The sequence below is a fragment of the Chelonoidis abingdonii genome, chromosome 3 (assembly GCF_003597395.2).
Source record: "Chelonoidis abingdonii isolate Lonesome George chromosome 3, CheloAbing_2.0, whole genome shotgun sequence".
Classification (NCBI taxonomy): Eukaryota; Metazoa; Chordata; order Testudines; family Testudinidae; genus Chelonoidis; species Chelonoidis abingdonii.
This window is the reverse complement of record NC_133771.1, coordinates 56,182,115-56,189,877: the sequence shown is the minus strand read 5'-3', so window position 1 is coordinate 56,189,877 and position 7,763 is coordinate 56,182,115.

The following is a 7,763-nucleotide window of genomic DNA, read 5'->3' as shown; positions in this document are numbered from 1 at the left end:
ATGATCCTTATTTCTAATCTGCATTTGTTCAGCTTCAATTTCCAGGGAACCAGCTCTGTTTAAGATGTCTCAATTTGAGCACCTAAAAATTAAGGCACCCAAAATCATTTTAATTATGTAAGCAACCACCGCTACAGTGGGCTTGATATTTTTCTTATCGGCAGGCTGTTTGAGAATGAGAGGTTTATGCAATATTTATACAGAAAGTCCTCACTGACATAAGAATTTTCATGAAAATCTGAAAAAAATATGTTACAGATGGTTATTATATTTCCCTATTGTGTTTGTACAAAAATACTGCAGCATTGTGCTACTGCATGAGCACAAGAACATTGCATCGTTGAGAAATAAACCAGTTTATTTTCTCTCTCCAAGCAGGGTAAATCACAAGAAGTAAACTGCATACAGTGTGACAAGTAAATTAGATTTTTTTAACAATTAATGAGTTTTAATAAACTAAGATGTCATTTGTAACACAGGTAAGAAGACAGTTTTAAAAAAACAACATTGTGGGTCAAAGTTAGTATGAAATGGCACCCATGGGCAGTAGGTATTGTAGGCAGAGGGAAGTTGTGCCTCCCCAAACAGCCTGGCATGGCCCCACCCAAGCTCCACCCCCAGATCCCCTCCTTCAGTTCCTGGTAATCTGCCCTGGCTGGAGATGGCCGACTTGCCTCCCGCAGGGACTCAGGGCAGCTGGTGCTGGAGCTGTGCTACCTGCCAGATGCTCAGACTGCGCCACCCAGACACCTGGCACTCTGGGGCTTTTCTTCCAGAAAAGTTCTAAATAGTACAGTTATGTGGTGAAACAATAAATAAATAGATTAAAAGCAGGTAAGGGGGGAAATGAGATGTTCTCATCTCAGATTTAGAAGATGGGTGAAGTTTAGAAGCGAGAGCAACAAGGATGATGTCGTGATGGGCGTCTGCTATATACCACTAGACCAGGAGGATGAGGTAGACAAGGCTTTCTTTGGACAACTAACAGAAGTTTCCAGATAACAGGCCCCGGTTCTTATGGGGAACTTCAATCACCCTGACATCTGCTGGGAGAGCAATACAGCAGTGCACAGACAATCCAGGAAATTTAGGGAGAATGTTGGAGAGAACTTCCTGCTGCAAATGCTGGAGGAATCAATTTGGGGCTCCTCTTGACTTGGAGCTCACAAATAGAGAATAATTGGTAGGGGAAGTAGAAGTGAGTGGCATCCTGGACAGCAGTGACCATGAGATAGTCAAGTTCAGGATCCTGACAAAAGGAAGAAAGGAGAACAGCAGAATACTGACTTTGGAAAAACAGACTTTGACTCTCTCAGGGAACTGATGGGCAAGATCCTCTGGGAGGCTAATATGAGAGGGAAAGGAGTCCTGGAGAGCTGGCTGTATTTTAAATATGCCTTATTGAGGGCACAGGAACAAACCATCCCAATGTGCAGATAGAATAGCAAATATAGTGCTGAGGGAGTAGGCTGATGTGATTGTAGAGCATTGGCCATTATCTTTGGATAATGGTGGTCCTGGACAATTGGAAAAAGGTAAATATAGTGCTGATCTTTAAAAAAGGGAAGAAGGTGAATCAGGGGAATTACAGACCAGTCAGCCTCACCTCAGTCCCTGGAAAAATCATGGAGCAGGTCCTGAAGGAATCCATTTTGAAGCACTTAGAGGAGGTGAAGTGATCAGGAACAGTCAACATGGATTCACCAAAGGCAAGTCATGCCTGACCAACCTGATTGACTACTATGATGAGATAACTGGCTCTGTGGATATGGGGGAAATGGTGGACATGATATATCTTGACATTAGCAAAACTTTTGATATGGTCTCCCACAGTATTCTTGCCAGCAAGTTTAAAAAAGTATGGATTGGATGAATGTACTATAAGGTGGATAGAAAGCTGGCTAGATCGTCTGACTCAACAGGTAGTGGACAACAGCTTGATGGTTAGTTGGCAGCTATTATCAAGCGGAGTGCCCCAGGGGTCTGTCCTGGGCTGGTGTTATTCAATATCTTCATTAATTATCTAGATGATGGAATGGATTCCACCTTCAGCAATTTCTCAGATGATACTAAGCTGGGGGGAGAGGTAGATACACTGGAGGGTAGGGATAGGGTCCAAAGGGACCTAGACAAATTGGAGGACTGGGCCAAAAGAAATCTGATGAGGTTCAACAAGGACAAGTGCTGAGTCCTGCACTTAGGATGGAAGAATCCCATGCACTGCTACAGTCTGGGAACCGACTGGCTAAGTGGCAGTTCTGCAGAAAAGGACCTGGGGATTACAGTGGACGAGAAGCTAGATATGAGTCAACAGTGTGCCCTTGTTGCCAAGAAGGCTAACAGCATGTTGGCTGATTTTAGTAGGAGCATTGCCAGCACATCGAGGGAAATGATTATTCCCCACTATTTGGCACTGGTGAGACCATATCTGGAGTATTGTGTCAAGTTTTGGGCCCCACACTACATAAAGGATGTGGACAAAATGGAGAAAGCCCAGCAGAGGGCAATGAAAATGATCAGGGGGCTGGGGCACATGACTTAGAGGAGAGGCTGAGGGAACTAGGCTTATTTAGTCTGCAGAAGAGAAGAATGAGGGGGGATTTGATAGCAGCTTTCAACAACTGAAGTGGGGTTCCAAAGAGGATGAAGCTAGGCTGTTCTCAGTCATGGCAGATCACCGAACAAAGCGCAATGGACTCAATTTGCAGTTGGGGGGGGATGTCTTGGTTAGATATTAGGAAAAACTATTTCACTAGGAGTGTGGTGAAGCACTGGAATGGGTTACCTAGGGAGGTGGTGGAATCGGAATCTCCTTCTTTAGAAGTTTTTAAGGCCTGGCTTAATAAAGCCCTGGCTGGGATGATTTAGTTGAGGTTGGTCCTGCTTTCAGCAGGGGGGTGGACTAGATGACCTCTTGAGATTTTTCCAATTCTAATGTTCTATGATTCTATGATTCATGAGGTGAAATGGTGCAAAGAGGATATCCCATGGAGCTATAAAGGGGGAAATTCCTGAATCAAAAAATGCAAAACTGTGTGAAGGGACAAAGAAGAAGAAGCATGGCGAGGATTTCAATTGACTGTAGCTTGATGGGGCTTTAAATGAGGCCTTAGAGAACAAGAACAAATTAACCAATGGTCTAAATGTGCACAATTCCATTTGCTTCAGTGGAGTTTTATGCTTCTTAGACCAGAATTTCTACCTAGGGTCTGATATGGTGCCTAACACTATAGAATTTGAGTTGCAGTGGTTGGAAGGGATATGAGCAGTGTTAAAAGATAAATTATACTGTAGTAACTGGCATGACATTTTTAAAACTAGAGTATCTTCAATTTCTGTCAGCTCTTTCAGAGGTCTGCATTTCAAATAGTTTCCATAGTAAATAGCAATGGTATTGAATAATATAAGTGGCATTGGCAGGCAACTCTTTCTCCCACAGATAGCTTACTTAAGCAATGCACAGACATTCGTTCTGGTAGGATTTGTGGCCTGGGGAAAATGTCATATTTATTACACACCACGACGGGTGTCACAGTAATGCACAAAACAACATTGTCAGATCAAGGTCAAACCCTCTTAACACCAACTATTAGAAAACACTTTAAGCTGGTGACATTCTCTCCTTTATTTGTTGACGAAGTTCCTTCATGCCATGCAGCTTAATTGAGGTGAAGACTATCTGTCATTTCACAGTGAATTTTTTTTTAAAAAAAAAACCAAGCTGAGGAAAATCAGCACAATCAGTGAAAAAACATCAGCTAGAGATGGGTGATCGGATACTCCTAGCCACCTGGTGTTTGAAAAAGGGTATCTCTGGTATGGTACATATTACTCAAATTGACTGGTATGCAATACATTTGGCATTTATTGAAATCGGCATTAAAGGAAAAAAAAAATTTTAGAAACATAAAGAAAGAAAATACACAGACTAGAGAACAGAATTAAAGGATCAAATCAGTGTGCTGTAGATATATACATAAGAGAAAATTCTCTTTCTTCCTTGGTGTGTGTATGCACGCCAAAATATGTTTTTAATTACATGTAAGATATTTCAAAGCATTATATAAAGTAATTAGCTAAGTGACCATATGAAAAGTAGATTAATCACTATGCACTCACCAACAGCTCACTTTCAACTTTGAACAATATATTCTTCTCCTGTAGACACAAAGGTGCACACACTATACATATAAACATATACTTTGCATGTATCCATAAACCCATAAAAAGGAGGTGCTGGGCATGAGATTTCATTTGCAGTATTTCTATTTCTCATATCTGTGGTTTAGCCATCTACAACATAAAATATTACTGAGTGTAGTAAGAGGAGACCCTGAGATATAAACCTTGGTATCAGAGGCCTGGTATGAGGCCTAAGACCTGAACTAAAGTAATGGTCAGGACTTTGCTAACATAAAGCAAAGTTAAGCTGTGAGCCAGAGGCAGGCCCTGCTCACAGAAGCTGGCAAGAAAAGGGCTGATGCTGCATAAACATATATCCACATTGTGTATTGAAGCATAAACATGGTACCAGAACACGCTATACTGGAACATGCCAGAGATAACAAGGAACAGGCTAACCCATCCCAATGACAGGGGCAAAAGGGTAATATGATGGATGGAGCTGTTTTGCTCGAACCAACATGTACAAGGTGAGAGACGGCACCTTACTACATAGTGGGGTTGTACCTTGCTACGTAGAGGGGTTGTACCTCAATACGTCAGAAGTGATGTGTAACTTGTTGTACCTGTGTATAAGAATGCATCCCTGGGGCGGTGTCTTTGTCCAGCCGAGGGGGCAGTGGAAAGTCCCACCACTTACTGACCTAAGTCCATTGCCAGGGGGTACATATTCATAGTATGCCCTGCATTAAAGTAAAAATCTACAGGGAACTATCATTGTGCTTCATTTGACAATAAACCTGGCTGACGTGCCTTCATACCTTACTAGACTCTGTGGTCATTAGGGATTTTCTCGAGATCTGCTGTGTCAGCTATCTGCGCAGAGCTGGGACAGCACACAGAGGGAAGACACGCATGCAGCCAAGTAATATCAACATTGAAGAGAGCAGAGCACCACACCGGTAGCATCTGACAACACTGGTGACCCCAACCACTGATCTGGTAAGTAAGCAAGCTGTACGGTGTAAGAATCGCAATCTAACATGGCAAAAAACCTTGTGCTAGGGAATCCCCTTATCCCCTCCCTTTTGATCCCCCCCACTCATAAAAAAAAATGAAGTGCTTTATAAATAAGAGACTGGTCAAATACACCTCTACTTACCATATATGAACAATTAAGTTAACAATCAGCTAAAAACCACTAGCTGGACCAGGAAAAATTGTCATTTAATTTCAACATGGTTACTGTGTAAAAACAACTCTATTAATGCTGTACTGCTGTATTATCGTTGTACTGCTGTATTCTTGCTGTATTGTATTATTGCTGTACAACATGTACAATGTGTATAACCTTGTTAAACTGTTTAACGAACACACAGGTAAAAATCAACAAACGAATACAAGCCAATAACATAAAGGAAAATAAAAAAACAAATTGGTAAAAAAAAAATTGTTACATAGTAACTACAAATTGGGTAAACAAATTCCCTTTTAATACCAGTCTTTTTTAAAAAGCACCAAAGGCAAGAAAAGAATCCTACAAATTTAATAGTACATCACTGTACAGAGGAATTTTACATATAACAACAGTTTTTTTTCTCTGAAGAGTAGCTATGTTTTCCCAGCAGAAGAGATCTGTTCCCCTCACCTAACAAAAATACTTCCATATTCTTGATATTCCTTCATGACCTAATCATTAGCTGGGAGATTGTAAGCATTCTCATTTGCATCTTTCCTCCCTGCTATGACATTCTTGCCTGAGGAGAATTGGGAACCTTGGTTAATATTAATGAAATAATTTGGGACATAGGCCAGCAAACAAACTTCTGCTGCATGGGCAATATTAGTCCTCATTAAAGCTTGTGAAGTTCATTTCACATTCAATTACCAATGCCTAAAAACTGTTTTCCAGACAAGAGAAGGGGGCAGTGGGAGAGTTTGTGTGTGTGTTTTGGGGGGGAATGGAAATCTGTTTTCCCTCTGGTGTTCACTTTTTGCCCTCTCTGCGATAATAGTGCCTACCAGCTGGGAGACTGTATAAATGACTTATTGGTCAGAGAGATGTCATATCCCTGCTTTGAGAAATGATGAATGATTCAGAGCTCCAGATCTAAGATGTAGCAGAAATAAAGCATTAGTCTCTAAGGGATATTAAAGGCCGTATCTGTAAAGCTTAGAAACAGCAGCACAGTTTAAGACACTGTACTAAATTCCATATCAATAAAATCCCTGGATTTTCTGAGGGTATAGCCTTATGTCTTACTCTTAACCACTTCTGAATATGAAGCTAGTGGTGGTGTTTTTGTCTGATGATGGAGTGTGAGGGAGGGGAATTAGACGGTATATGTACTTATTATTCTAAGTACCTTTTCACACATCTTGATGTTTCACAATGACTATATCAGCAAGCTTTTTATAGTCAATAAAATAAATTACTAGATTTTGAACCTGGAACTTTAAATACAGTTTACACAACTAATTACTCATTAAAAATGTAAAAAAATGGAGAGAAAAGGAAAACATCAACAGAATGTTTCTTTAAAATCCTGGCTGATTAGGACTCTGATCCTAACTCCGTTGAGTCTTTGCATTGATTTCCGTGGGCTTTGGATCAGGCTCTTGTTTTTTGCAGGCTGTGACATTTTAAATTTGATCTTTTTTGTAAATGTTTTCTATCAGTGTTGTTTGAATGTATATTCTTCTGTAATTTACATCCACATTACAGCATGTCATTTTACAGATTCTTTTAACCCTGGGAAATGTCAGTCAGTGAGACACTAGGCTCCATCTGCAGGTGAAAAAATTAACACATGTAATGCACAACATAATTACTACACATTCCCTGGTATTAATGCTCCTCCTTTAGTGTATAGCTGTTTTTTTCGTCAAGGATACAGTACCCTTAAACTACACTGCCATATTGAAAGGATCCTGAAGTAAATGTGTACTAAAATTTGAAAATGTTCATCTAAATTCTGAACCATAGCTGACTTTTCCATCATAACATGAAGTTTGATGTACTATGTTATGATAAAGCTTATTCCATGAACAACAATGCCTGTAAATAGACATTTTGAGAACAGAGAAAGCTGTCTTTAAAACCTGAAATGATTATTATACACAACTTATTTTGCAGATAATAGTACTCTAGACTGAGCTATCTGCTTTGGAAGGCAGAACAATGGGGATAAATATGTCTTTTCTGCTTGAAGCAGAGCCACTAACACTGACTAGGGTACTGGAGGAGTTGGGGAGTGAGACAGGTCTAATAGCACCTTAATCTGCTATTAGAGAATCTGCCAACACCTCTTTCAGGAGGTTGGGGTGCCAGGGATCCTCAAAGAGGTGGTGTTAAGGCCTCTGCTTAGGACAAAATATCTTGATAGGGACACTCTTGTTAAATGTTGACCTGTGCAGAACTTCATATTTTTGTTAAAGATCATGAGGAAGAGTGTGGCAAAGGAACTATGGTATCTGGAGTTATCATATGCATCTTTCCCAAATCTGGACCTTAGCGTCCAAAAATCTGAGTGCCTGCATGAACCCTCTAAGCTTTTACCAGCTTAGATCTGATCTCGCTGCCACCAGCCAAGAATTTCCAGTGTCTTGGCTCACTCTGGTCTCCCCAAAACTTTCCCTGG